The sequence below is a fragment of the Hemicordylus capensis genome, chromosome 2 (assembly GCF_027244095.1).
Source record: "Hemicordylus capensis ecotype Gifberg chromosome 2, rHemCap1.1.pri, whole genome shotgun sequence".
Taxonomy (NCBI): Eukaryota; Metazoa; Chordata; class Lepidosauria; order Squamata; family Cordylidae; genus Hemicordylus; species Hemicordylus capensis.
In genome coordinates, this window is record NC_069658.1 from 193,357,872 (window position 1) to 193,372,060 (window position 14,189).

The 14,189-nt window shown below is 45.6% G+C and overlaps 1 long non-coding RNA gene across 1 annotated transcript in view; it reads right to left on the reverse strand.

Annotated features, from left to right (window-relative positions):
• The window catches only part of LOC128347923 (uncharacterized), a 24,897-nt gene continuing 10,708 nt past the window's right edge, over positions 1-14,189 (reverse strand). The window contains exons 2-3 of the long non-coding RNA XR_008317840.1: positions 471-541; positions 1-236 (exon numbers count right to left, since the gene is read on the reverse strand). This is a non-coding gene — a long non-coding RNA (uncharacterized LOC128347923). The remainder of the gene's footprint in view (positions 237-470; positions 542-14,189) is intronic.

Below are 14,189 nucleotides of genomic sequence, written 5' to 3' on the forward strand. Positions count from 1 at the left end.
GGCTGTGCCTCCTCCACCATCTCCACTTCTGCCACATGGATGGCCTGAGGCCTGAGATACTGCCCATACATACCTCCATGTATTTGTTTGGGTTAATTAATCTGGATGTTGCAAAAAAGGTGCTTGTTTTAGTGGAAAGGGCCACTAGGACCAACATAACAATCACTGTATTCTGGTAAAAGCCTCTGCTCCAATCATTACACAGGAATTGTCTTGTCCTTTCCTTCATATGGTGCCTGTTGAGTAAATGTCGCAATAATGAGAATGCTGACTTGAGATCTTATTGAATTTCAGGTTAGGCAACAATGATACAAAACCTTCCCTCGGACCACATTCAAACAGTCATACTGGAAAGGATGGGGGAAGATGAAGGTCTTGGCATTCAGAGGTTCTAGCCATCCATGCAATGTGGATACCAATCAATCAATAAAACACTAACTAATCAAACAGAAGCATGTGATTCCACCTACCTCATTTTGGGTTTTCTGTATAGCAAATTGCAACTTTGAATTCTCAGTAGCTTGACTCATTTGTATATATCCTTCAAAACACATACATACATACATAAAATAAAATTAAAAATTAAATAAATAAATATACCATATTCATATGTTATGTTCAATGTGGATATGTTATGTTTGGCGTGTATGCATTACTGTGGATCTGTATCCAGGTACAATTATTCACGTTATGAACAAAACATACATGTAGAAAGTACTCTGTATTTGCAAGGGCCTCAGTCCCTGTGTGGACTTTTAAAATGAATGTAGGGATGTGCACAAACTGATTTTTTCATTTTGATTTGTACCTGAATCAAAACACCCCCGATTTCTGCAGATCATCCCAGATTTGATTTGTACTCAAAATTTTTGAATCTGAATAAATTCGGATTTAAAAAAAAGGTCCTGGGGCCAAAAGAAGGGGTGTAGTGACCAATGGGTGGAATCTACCACCCAAATTTCCCCCTTTAAAAAAATTGGGGAGAGGGGTGATTTTTAAAGAATTTTTGAAGTTTATGCGTCTTTAAGCTTTTTCCCATAGGGAGTAATGGGGCTTTCAGCAACCTTATAGCTTCATGTGGGGGCCACCAGGGTGGCTCAGAGTGGGTTGTGGTGGGTGGTAGTGCCCAATGGATGCAAGGAAGCTACCACTCAGATTTCAAAGAAATTGGACAAAGGGCTGATTTTAAAATAATTTTTGAAGTTGGCATATCTTTGTGGCAGATTCAAGGCAGAAAGGGGGTTTGGGGGGCAGAAGAGTGGGTCAGACAGTAGTGCCCCAATGGGTGCCTACTACCTTTCAGATTTCAAAGAAATTGGGCAAAGGACTGATTTTTAAAGAATTTGCAAAGTTTGTGCGTCTTTAAGCTTTCCCCCCATAGGGAATAATGGGGATTTCAGCAGCCCCACAACTCCACTTGAGGGGCACTGGGGTGGCCCAGAGTGAGTGGTGGTGTAGTGCACATAGGGCGCCAACCACCCCCATACCCACAAGCCCATGGGGTACTGGGTTTTGTTGTTTCTGAGGTGTTCTGAGAGTCGATTCTCTGGTAGCAAATGAGAGTGGATTCATTTTCAATGATAAACAATGAAACAAAGGATCACTGGCCATCATGCTTACAGAATCACCCCATTCAGACAAACCATCATGGTCTTTACACCAGTGCCCAGATGCTCTCCAATGTAGAGTGAACCCATGGAGGTGGGGCGGGGGGGAGAGCATGTATTGGAATGATATTGTTCACCCCCATGGCAGCAGCCCATGGATATTCAGCCACCTTACTTGGGCCAGGTCGCTCTTTGACAGCAGAATACTAACTTGGAGATGCTGCATGGAGAGCTCTGCAAGGGCCCTCTGTGCCTCTGGCTTTTACCAGCAGCAGAGTCTTTTGTTCTGCTCCTGGAGAAGAGAGCCCTTGCTGTGGGTGCATTCACACTCCATGCCCACCACCTGCCATCTGTCTGGTACCCCAGCAATGGTGAATGCTTTTGGTGCACACCAGTACAGCAGGTAACACCTTTCCTATGCCAGGCTGCCTATGTTGGGTGTGGGTGGGATGACAGCATGGGTTGTCATATGAGGGGCATGGCTGTGTTAGGGACAAAAGCACAATGGGATTTTTGTGGAGCAGCACGATTCATTTTAGGGCACCCTGCTGGGCTGCAGTGCTGTAATGTAACGCTATGTTGTGTGCATCTGTGTTTCTGCACAGATAGCTGCCAACTTGCCTGGAGCATTGAGACATGTGCAGCCAGCCACAGGTGGGTCTCTCTCTCTCTCCACTGTTCACTGAATCCCGTCTTTCTCCTCCCCCCCCAAAAAAAAAATCTGAGTGTGGCCACACAGTTCCCAGTCCTCCTTGACAGTGGTAGAAAGCAGGGAATAGCAGGAAGGATTGTAGATTGTTGAATACACTGTGGGGCTATTCTCACGAACAACAAAAATTGGACTAGCAGAGGCTAGCCCAATTTTTGTTGGTCGTCAGAACCACCGGGAACGCAGCCGAACCCAGTGGTTCTGGAGCTGCTAACCCGCTCGAGAACCCCTGGCAAAAAGCAGGTTTGTGGAGCGAGCGCTCCCGCAAATCTGTTTTTTGCGATCGTGAGTAGCCATGGCGCGCCTTCGCGCTGCACCTATTCACAAATAGACCCCCAGCCGGCGAACAGCCACCTCCCGGCTCAGGGGTCTCCCCAGTATGCCCTGTGCGCTCGCAGGGCCGCGCGGCCCCCGGTCCCCCCACCCCCCGCTGGCTCTGTCTCGGAGCCAGACATCATGTGGGCAACCGATCCGGCCACCCAGGGCTCCCTTCCCGCTCACCAGACAAAACTGGGTCTCACTGATCGTGAGACCCGGTCCTGTATGTTTCACAGTTGCCAGGAAGAATGTGGAAGAGAAAGAAGGATGGCGGGGGTGTGGCACTTTGGCCAAGAGGCAGCCATCAAGACCTGTGGTGGGCATAGAGCTAACATCCCTTGGCAGGTCTGTGCTGCCCTCTCTATCATCGTGGTTCCAAAATTGGCACAAATCTGTGATTAAGGCAGTGTCCGGATGTAACACTTCGGTGGCCAAACCTCAGGTCTCGGCCACGAACCTTACTGCTATCTGAAGGTTCAAATTGGAGTTTAGTGAGGCAAACTGTAGGTCACTTTTGGCTCATGGTTGCCAAAAGTTGCACAAATTCGGTTGCACGAATTCAGACATAATGGAGTTCCAACCTCAGATCCATTTAACTACAGTTTCAAGTTATCTCTGAATTCAGCTACAATCTCATAATGAGATTTCTGATAAAAGGCATTTAAAGATGGGCAGCATTGACTAGATAAACACCTCAAGAACATTGTGCATAATCATGAAATTCAATGTAATGTTAGTTTAGTAAACATGGACGGAAGTTATAAATGTGACATCCTGTTTCCTAACAGTTACAGATAACAAGACAATTAAAGAGTTGTTATGTTCTCTACTATGGCAAAGAACTCCAATCTCTTGGAGGAGGGGATCTGCAGGAAACTTCTCATAGGACCATAACTCATGCTGTAATGCTTTAAACTCTTGTCTATAACTGAAGCTAGTACAGAGTCACATAATTTAGCTACGGGAAGAGGCAATGCTGATCTTAGCTCATGATGGATCGTTGGCAAGACAGGAAGATTCCAAATAAATAAACTCTTCTTGAGTGCCAAGACAGCATGAAGTCCTGTGATTCTGGTGGGTTTAGAATACCTTGAAACCCTTCCCATCTAAGCCTGTAGTGCTAGAGGAGATGGATATGTAACAGGAATAGTATTGGGGAAAAGTCATTGTAATGAGACAATACTCCCCCTCCATTTTGGAATGTATCTTTTAGCTCAACAGCCACTTTGAGTTCTTAACGAAATCAAATTTCCATTCAGAGAATACAGAGGAACAAAAGGCAAGTGTGACATTCCAAGTGTCCTTTTGTCTTGGGTTGCATCTGACTTGCAACCTGTTCAGCCATGATATCTCCCCCTTTATGGAAAAACCTCAAGAAAGGTTTCCAATTATCTTCTTTTCATGATGCATGCCCATCTTCCTTGCCCTGCTAGGAAATTACAAAAGAAGAAGAAATCCTATATGGTCACTACCTTTAGAAATGTGTGTGTGTGATCGTCAGACACAGGACTGTGACCGTCACACTGCCCTTTATTGCCCTGCATGGCACCTGGCACTCCACTAGTGCACTCAACCTCTGCCCTCACTTTCCCTCAGGCATGCTCACATGGTTAAGTCTCTATTTCTGAATTGCCCTCCCTAACATCCCCCAGCAAGTTGGTTGATGTGTCAGTGCCTGACAGACTACCAACCATACTCAGCCAAAGGTCCAGGTGCCTCCCCATCCACAGTGAAGGACATAACTGTGGACTTGGCTTTTTCCTTGCCTCCTGCCTCAGCAGAAGGTCACCATGTGCCAAATGTGGTTGGCATTCCTCACAATGCAATGAGTGTAAATTTCACTGTGGTCAGCATGGCATGAACTGCAATCCCTGTTAAGCTGAAAGCAGTCAGAGGTACCTTCACCACACCAGGCATGGCCTGAGCTATGATCATCACCATGTGGCCTCCTGTGCATGGGAATCCAATACCCAATGCTTCTTCCATTGAGAACAGAGGGAGAAGAACCACTACAACTTTTTTTAATTGTAAACCGCCCTGAGCCATTTTGGAAGGGCGGTATACAAATCAAATAAATAAAATAAATAATAAATACAACAAGGATGCAGTCCTTAGTAGCCACTGAGTGTCTATGCCTTTGCTAGGCGTGTGGACAGGTGTTGGAGTCACACAGAACCAGGACACACCCCGACCCTGCTCATGGATTGGCTGCACACTGTGCAGAATGCAGGACAGTGAAACATCCACTTTTTTAATACTCCTGTCATGAAAAGCTCAATGTCTTGCCCAGTGTCTGTTGCCAGCAACTAACAAGGGGGAGGCCAGTTATCCAGGTTGGCTGCAGTGGAAATGGCTTCTCTGGGTAGAAAACATTTTGGCAAATGAAGTTGCTGACAAGGAACAGAGCCTATACAAAAGGGGCAAGCAAAGCCTGTACAAAAGGGACAGTGCTCTTGAACCAAGACGGAACCAGACTGCTGGTGCTTAAAATCAAAAAGGTCACAGAGCAGCTTTTAAAATGACACCTGGGAAATAGCCAACAAGAATAGCCGACAAGGCCCTATCCACCCCCAGCACAGTACCTCCAGTGACTGTTGCTGGTGTCTATCTTATGTTTCTTTTTAGATTGTGAGCCCTCTAGGGACAGGGATCCATCTTATTTATTTATTATTTCTCTGTGTAAACTGCCCTGAGCCATTTTTGGAAGGGCAGTATAGAAATCGAATTAAGAAGAAGAAGAAGAAGAGGAGGAGGAGGAGGAGGAGCAGCAGCAGCAGCAGCAGCAGCAGCAGCAGCTGGGCAGTATCCATTTTAGCAAATGCCACCCCGTAAAGTGTGAGAGTGTAAACGATTCAGATAAAACAGAAAAGGACAGAGCAGAGCCACATAAAGAGCAGACAGGAGGCTGTGCTAGCTGGTCAAAGAGATCAAAGAGCCAAAAGAAAGCTAGCATACACCAGGTAAGAGATTCAGTGTATAGGTGCTTATATGCCAATGCCAGAAGCCTCCAAGCCAAGATGGGTGATCTGGATTGCTTGGTTGCTAACTAAGGAATAGATATAGTGGGCATAACAGATACATGGTGGAACAGTGAGAACCAGTGGGACACTGCTATCCCTGGATATGAACTCTATAGAAAGGACAGGGAGGGGATCCTTGGAGGTGGAATAGCACTGTATGTTAAGGAAGAGATAGCATTTAACGAACTAGAAAACCTAGGAGGACTGGAACACTCTTTCCTCTAAGGCGTGCGCACGTGTGTGCACTCACACAAGTTTTTGGATGTCCTCTCAGTTCGTTTTAGATCCTGCTTAGATTGAATCAGGAAGGCCCCATTCTGAATGCAGATATGCACACACTGTCTTGATGCTGCTGCCCAGAAGAAAACTCATTCTGCACAGAGATGAAAAAAAATCAGAGGGACCATTGGACCGGAATCCTCTGCAGAAACCCTGTGAGTGACAATACAAGGCCTGAGAGGAAGTGTGCTGCTGGAGATGTGTTATCGCCCTCCAGATCAAAATGCTGACAGTGACTGGGTTGCAGAAGGAAATCAGGGAGGCGTCAAGGAGAGAGGGCAGTAATACTGGGTGACTTCTATTACTCACACATAGACTGGGTACTCAAAATGGGCCATTTGGGGTGTTTTGTAAACAAAACAAAAACACCCATTTTCCAAATCTGAAAGTTTTGTACACAAAACAAAACGTCCCTGTTTTGGCTACAAACCATTTTGTTGTTTTGGACCTCCATTTTGTTGCAATCTCTGAGTCAGTCTCAATTTTGTGTTTGACATCTCTTTGAATTTCCCACCCTTCCAGCCTTCCAGTCGGTGACCTAAAGCATGGGCTGACCTGCTGACAATTCCCTCCTTGTTCCCCATTGGTTCTTTTTCCTCTTGACACTCTTTACTGACCCCACATTGGCCAGGGGAAGGGTTGAAGAAGGGGCAAGGGGGGGGAGTTCAAGGAGGGGTTTTCAGTTCATTCAACAAGTTAGTTACTTATTCACCATTCTGCCTTTCTGGCTCATTGAAGAGAGAGAGAGAGAGAGAGAGAACTAGTTTGCATTGCATGGCATGCCTCAAGTTGCCATGATGATGCCATGCCATGCCATTGCCTATGCCTATGCCTGCCTGCCTTGTTGCCAGCCTGAGCCCAGCGTGCCAGCTTGCAATGGCTACTGCATGCCAGCCTGGGAATGGGTTTATCTGCTGCATTGTTTTGTTCCAGAAGAATTTTTTTCACACCTTTGAGAAATGCCATGCCATTGCCTATGCCTGCCTTGTTGCCAGCCTGAGCCAAGCCTGAAGATTCTCTGGTAGCATATGAGGTTTTCAACGACAAACCATGAATCCGCTCTCATATGCTACCAAAGAATCTACACTCAAAACATCTCAGAAACAACAGAAGCCAGTATCCCATGGCTTAGCAACCCATGTGGGTGGTTGGCACCCTATGAGCTCTACACCACCACTTGCTCTGGGCCACCCCAGTGCCCCCCAAGTGTAGTTATAGGCCTCCTGAAACATCCATCATTCCCTATGGGGAAGAACCTTAAAGATGTGTAAACTCTATTAAATCTTTAAAAATCAGCCCTTTGCCCAATTCCTTTTAAATAATTCTGGCAGCTTCCTTGCCCCCACTACCACCCACCCTACCACTACCACCCACCCTATTCTGCTCTGGGACACCTCCTTTCCCCCCGACGTGAAGCTATGCTTTTGCTGAAACCTCAATTATTCCCTATGGGGAAAAAATCTTAAACTTCAAAAATTCACCAAAAACCAGCCCTTTGCCCAATTCCTCTGAAATTTGAGTGGTAGCTTCTACCCATTGGGAACTACCACCCCCACCCACTAGTTTTGCCCTGGGGCTGTTTTTTAAAATCCAAAATGTTTCGGATTCGGATTTTGCAATTTCAAACAAAGAACAAAATTGGGGTGTTTCAGATTGGCCGATTTCGAACAAAGAAGAAAATTGGAGTGTTCTGGATTCAGGCCAAAAACAACAACAAAAAATGCACAACCCTAGCATATACCTGTTCCTGAACCAGGCTTTTTGGGGATGGAGGCTAAAGAACGGAGTCAGATAGAAGTGACAAGAGATGATGTTCTAAACTGTCTGGAAAAACTGAAAACTAGCAGATCGCCAGGGCCAGTTATAATTTACCCTTTTACATATACACAGACACAGACACACCCCTCACACAGAGTGCATTATATTCAAATGTCTACAGAGTGCATTATATTCAAATGTCTCTGATTCATATTGAGGCGCTTCACATGACACCTGTGAAGCACCTGAGGGGGCTCTGCGGAGAGACCAGGCTTAGCCCGCTCTTCCTGCAGCCAAGCAGCTGCTTGTAGCTGGGCAACCAGATCGGCCGCCCACATAACTGCCTGCTCCATCACAGAGCCAGCAGGCACTGTGGGGATTGGGGGCTTCATGGCCCCCGGAAGTTACAGGATGCCCCATGTGAGCGCCCGTGGCATCCTGGAGAGACCCCTGAGCCCGGGAGGCTGCTTGCAACCTCCTGGCTGGGGGGTCTACTCATATGTCACCGTGAGCCAGAGGAACACACGAGCAATGAAATGAGGTTAACGGAGTGCTCGCTCCATTAACCTTATTTTAGGGGAGGGTGGTTTAGGTGAGCTAGGCGCCTTAGGAGCACCAGGCTCTCCTGCAAGCACGGTGGTTCCCACGACCACTGGAAAGCGGGCCAAGCTCCCTTAGCCCGCTTTCTAGTGATCCTGGAAATAGCTTCATTGTGTTGTTCCTTTCCTCTCATTCCATATGGGAATTCATATATGGGGAGCTGATATACTTAGTCTCCGTGGTGAACACTGTTCCTTCATTTTTTAAAAATAAAAAGTGTAACTGGGACAATAATTAAGCAGGAACCATTATTCATGTGTATAATTTTATCAAGCACATGACAATTTACAGGGTAACATTAGCTAGCAAGACAGGCCTCTAAAAAGGTTACAATCTACATTTGGCAATAAGAAGAAGAACTTTATTTACAATCAATTATCAGATGCACAAAAGTCAAAAACCAAACACACACATACCCATATGCAATACAATAGGTACAACAAATCAAATTAAGTATAATATTGGTAGCGAGATCAAATAACATCTCGTCAAATAACATCTTTGTTGTCTGATTTTCATGGCTGTCAAGAAGAAATTTGGTGACCTTTGGGGTAATATCTACACAGTCATCAGAGAGGAGAAAATATGTGTAGTAAGATCCGTCCCTACCTGGCCCACTCAATAACAAGAGTGTAGTCAAGCTGGCATGCGAGTCTTTATAGAAGGAGCAATACAAAAGAACATGTATTCTCTCAAGCATTCCTTCACCGCAAGGACAGATCCAATTAGCTTGACGTGTTTTATTTTACCTGCCAGAAAGTACTGCCGTGGGCAGCATATCCAATCTGGCTCTGAAGAATGCTTGGGGAAGGTGAGTAATGATAGATATTTTGCTGGAGAACTGCTGATATTTACATAATACTCTTGACTGAGGTCAGAGATCATACTGAGATCATTTGGCATTCTACATACTCTACTCTTTATGCAAATACTCTCTGGGCCTGGACAAGGCCCAAGGACAGCAAGTACTCAGGGCACATTCCATGGGACAAACATTTCTCCTTAAGTGCCATCCCCCATCCTGATTTATAATGGTCAGTGAGCACCAGAGGGGTACCAATTCCCCTCTTTTGCAACAGAAGAATCTTAATAAAGCTGCAGAGCTCCTCTGAGCTGACTGCATGGCACTGCTGATTTGGGGCTTCCAAGATCCTGTAGCACTAAGAACTACATCCAAATATCTAAAGCTCCACACCTGTTTGATTTTGTTACCCCGACTGGCATCCTTTGGTGATGTCATGGCTTCAACTTCTGGCTCAGAAGAGTCAGAGCGGGACGACTTACCAGCTAGTGAGGGCTTAGAGGCACAGCACAGGATTTGGCAGAGAAACCAGACTCTGGAGCTGAGGATTCACAACAGCTGCCAGACATGATCTCTGATGGGGAAGAGCCTGGGATTTCACCTGTCTTGAGATGATGTCTCAAGAGGCAGGCTGAGTGGGAGTCACGCAGGTGTAGGAGATCCCAAGAAAGAAAGCCAAAGTGCTGACTCAGGGAAGCCTGATTGGCTGCTGGTTCTCATGAGCCATATATATTCAACAGTCTCTCATTACTCAGATGCTGTTTGCAACTTTGTTGGCTACAGATAGTGTACTCTTGAATTTCAACCTTTTCTGTGTCCCAGTTTGCCTTGTCTCTACTTTCCTGCATTGTTCCCTTAATTCCTTGTTCTGTGTTATTCGCTTGTTTCATTCCTTGTTTTGTCTTTTCCTTCCACTTATTACTCAGTTAGTGTTAGAGGGTGGTACCTAGTTTCAGTTCAGGGGACTTAATCCATTGACTATTTGTTTTGTGAGCATTTTATTTTCCTTCATTTGGTTTCGCTGCTGCTTTCTGTTTACTCTCAGGGGGAGTGCTGAAGGGGGTTGTAAAATATTGCTGGGTTAGCTGAGCTAATAGATTCACAACAGGTGAATATCAGAACTTTCATTTTCTGGTCATTAATCTCCAGCTGATTTTCCAAACAATACTGTGGGGCTATTCTCACAATCATCAAAAATTGGGCAAGGAGAGCCTAGCCCGATTTTTGCCAGTCATAGAAACCACCGGGCTCGCAGGTGAGCCCAGTGGTTTACAAGTGGGTCACCCACTTCTGTAGCCCTCTGCTTAGCCTGGGTTTGCGGAGCGAGCACTCCACAAACCTGGGCTATCTGACAGTGAGTGGCTACTCATGAGTAGACCCCCAGAGGGGAGGTGAAAAGCCATCTCCCAGCTCTGGGGGTCTCCCCAGTATGTCCTGTGCCCTCGCCTGAGCTCCCCCAAGCTCCCCAGCCCCCGCCGGCTCTGTCACGTAGCTGACAATCCCTCTCCATAACTTTGCTTTACTTACAGGACTGGACTTCTTATCTCCCCTGCAGCTCTTTGCAGCAGGCACAGAGCCGTGTTCTGGTTGTTTCTTCATGAACTGTTCAAAGGCAGTCTTAATGTACTCTGATTTAGATGACACTAATGATATTTGTTCAAAAATTGATTGCATAGTTTCATGTAAGCATAAGGACTTCAGGCGAAGCTAAAGACATAATAGAAGAGGAGAGGCCTAAGTAGAACTTATAGAACTTAATAGAAGAGGTGAGGCATAAGCAGAAGAGGAAGGAAGTAGGTACAAGTGGCAACAAAGGAGAAAGAGTGGGACTTGGAAAAGGTGTGCAAAGTGTGCCAGTCCTTCTATTAAACCACAAACATATTTTTTTAAAGTATCCAAAATCCCCTATCCTCAAGGTCTACCACTGCATACTGATGCCTGATTGAGAACAGACCCATTGTGTTTGCAACATTATCCTGGATCTTTACATCTAGCATCTAGCCTTTCCCCCCTTCAAACTAACTAACAGAAGGAGGGGGAATTTTGAGGGGCTGGTTTCTCTTTAAGGGATAAGTCCTAGTCTCCCCCCCCCCCCCGTGTGATTTGCCAGGACTAGCAAACCCCTGTGTTTTTGTTTGTCCATGCCTGGAGGGGGCAGAGTCAGCTAGGGCTGTGGGAGGCCCAACATTCCTTTGGGACACATCCTGTGTCTCAGTTTGAAGCCTATTCTCTACAGGTACATGCACGGAGAGAATCAGCAAGGAAGTCTAACACAGACACTTTGAATTTCAGAAGAGGAAATTTCTCCAAAATGAGGAGTTTTTGGAGTTTTTGTTTTCGCAAGTATGACTATTTGCTCCATGGGCAGAAGTCATGGGTGTGTGCTTGGTGCAAGGAGCTCCTGGCTCTCAGGGAACAAGTTCATTCCCTCAAGATTAAGGTGGCAGAAACTTCTCCAAAATGAGGAGTATGGTGAAAAGAAAGCTGAAAGGGAAAATCAGGAGAGTCACTTCGCTCCAAAATGCATGGAGTTTACTCAAAACCACAATACTAGAAGTCCAGTTAGATTGTATACTCCAAAGGAGGAAAGGTACCACTAAGTCCAGGAGGAGGCCAGCATTGCTAACAGGTGACGTCAAGGAAGACATAAAGGGAAAAAGACTTCCTTCCAAAATTGGAAGGCCTGCCCAAATGAGGAGAACAGAAAGGAACACAAACTCTGGCAAACGAAATGCAAGGTGACAATAAGGGAGGCAAAAAGAGAGTATGAGGAACATTTAGCTAAAAACATCAAGGGGAATAAAAAAACTTCTTTAAATACATCAGATGCAGGAAACCTGCCAGGGAGGCCATTGGACTGTTAGATAATGAGGGAATATTAAAGTGGATTAAGTGAAAGGGAATATTAAGGTGGATATGGAGGTTGCAGAGAAGCTAAATGAGTTCTTTGCATCTGTCTTCATGGCAGAAGATACTGAGCATATACCTGTTCCTGAAACAGGCTTTTCGGTGATGGAGGCTAAAGAACTGAGTCAGATAGAAGTGACAAGAGATGATGTTCTAAACTGTCTGGAAAAACTGAAAACTAGCAAATCACCAGGGCTGGATGGCATCCATCCAAGAGTCCTCAAAGAACTCAGATATGAAATTGCCAACCTCCTTGCTAAAATATATAACTTATCCCTACAACCAGGCTCTGTACCAGAGGACTGGAAAGTAGCAAATGTAACACCGATTTTCAAAAAGAGATCCAGGGGCAATCCATCATCATCTTCATCATCTTCAGGGGTGATCCAGGAAATTACAGGCCGGATAGCTTAATGTCTGTTCCAAGCAAATTGATGGAAAACATCCTCAAGGATAAAATTGTAAAGCACATAGAAGAACAGGCCCTGCTGGGAGAGAACCAGCATGGCTTCTGCAAAGGTAAATCTTGCCTCACAAACCTTTTGGAGTTCTTTGAGAGTGTCAACAAGTGTGTGAAAAAAGGTGATCCAGTTGACATAGTATACCTGGACTTCCAAAAAGCTTTTGACAAAGTTCCTCATCAAAGACTCCTGAGGAAACTTAGCAGTCATGGGATAAGGGGACGAGTACATGTGTGGATTGCTAACAGGTTGAAGGACAGGAAACAGAGGGTAGATATAAATGGAGAGTTTTCACAATGGAGGGAAGTAAGAATTGGAGTCCCCCAGGGACTTGTACTGGGACCAGTGCTTTTTAATTTATTCATAAATGATCTAGAACAGTGATTCTCAAACTTGGGTCCTCAGGTGTTATTGGACTTCAACTCCCATAATCCCCAACCAAAGGCCACTGAGGCTGGGGATTATGGGAGTTGAAGTCCAATAACACCTGAGGACCCGTTTGAGAATTCCTGATCTAGAAGTAGGGGTAAGCAGCGAGGTGGCCAATTTTGCAGATGATACCAAACTCTTTTGGGTAGTGAAATCCAAAACGGATTGTGAAGAGCACCAAAGGGATCTCTCCAAACTGGGTGAGTGGGGGACAAAATGTCAAATGCGAGTCAATGTTGGCAAGTGTAAAGTGATGCACATTGGGACCAAAAAAACCCAACTTCCAGTATACGTTGATGGGATCTGAGTTGTCGGTGACTGACCAGGAGAGGGATCTTGGGGTTGAGGTGCACAGCTTGTTAAAAGTGTCAACTCAATGTGCGGCAGCTGTGAAAAAGGCCAATTCCATGCTAGGGATCATTAGGAAGGGGATTGAAAATAAAACGGCTAATATTATAATGCCCTTATACAAAACTATAGTGCGCCCACACCTGGAGTACTGCGTATAATTCTGGTCACCACATCTTTAAAAGGACATTGTAGAACTGGAAAAGGTACAGAAGAGGGCAACCAAGATGATCAGGGGCCTAGAGCACCTTCCTTACGATGCAAGGCTACAACACCTGTGGCTATTTAGTTTGGAAAAAAGACTGCGGGGAGACATGATAGAGGTCTATAAAATCATGTATGGTGTAGAGAAAGTGGATAGAGAGAAATTCTCCTCCCTCTCACATAACACTAGAACCAGGGGTCATCCCATGAAATTGATTGCCAGGAAATTTAGGACCAGCAAACAGAGGTACTTTTCACACAACGCATCATCAACTTGTGGGATTCTCTGCCACAAGATGTGGTGACAACCAACAACCTGGAAAGGCTTTAAGAGGGGTTTGGATAACTTCATGGAGGAGAGGTCTATCAACAGCTACTAGTTGGAGGGCTATAGGCCACCTCCAGCCTCAAAGGCAGGATGCCTCTGAATACCAGTTGCAGGGGAGTAACAGCAGGAAAGAGGGCATGCCCTCAACTCCTGCCTGTAGGCTTCCAGCGGCATCTGGTGGGCCACTGTGTGAAACAGGATGCTGGACTAGATGGGCCTTGGGCCTGATCCAACAGGGCTGTTCTTATGTTCTTATGACCCCATTAATGTCATCTCACACCATCTTACACTAAAATCTCCTATTTAAAGGCTCAAGTTCTCCACGCTTAAAACAGAGAGTACTTAAGAGTGTGCTGACCAAATCATCATCATTAGGAGTTGCTGTCTCTAAAATGGAGAGCAGAAGGGGCCAGAGGGAA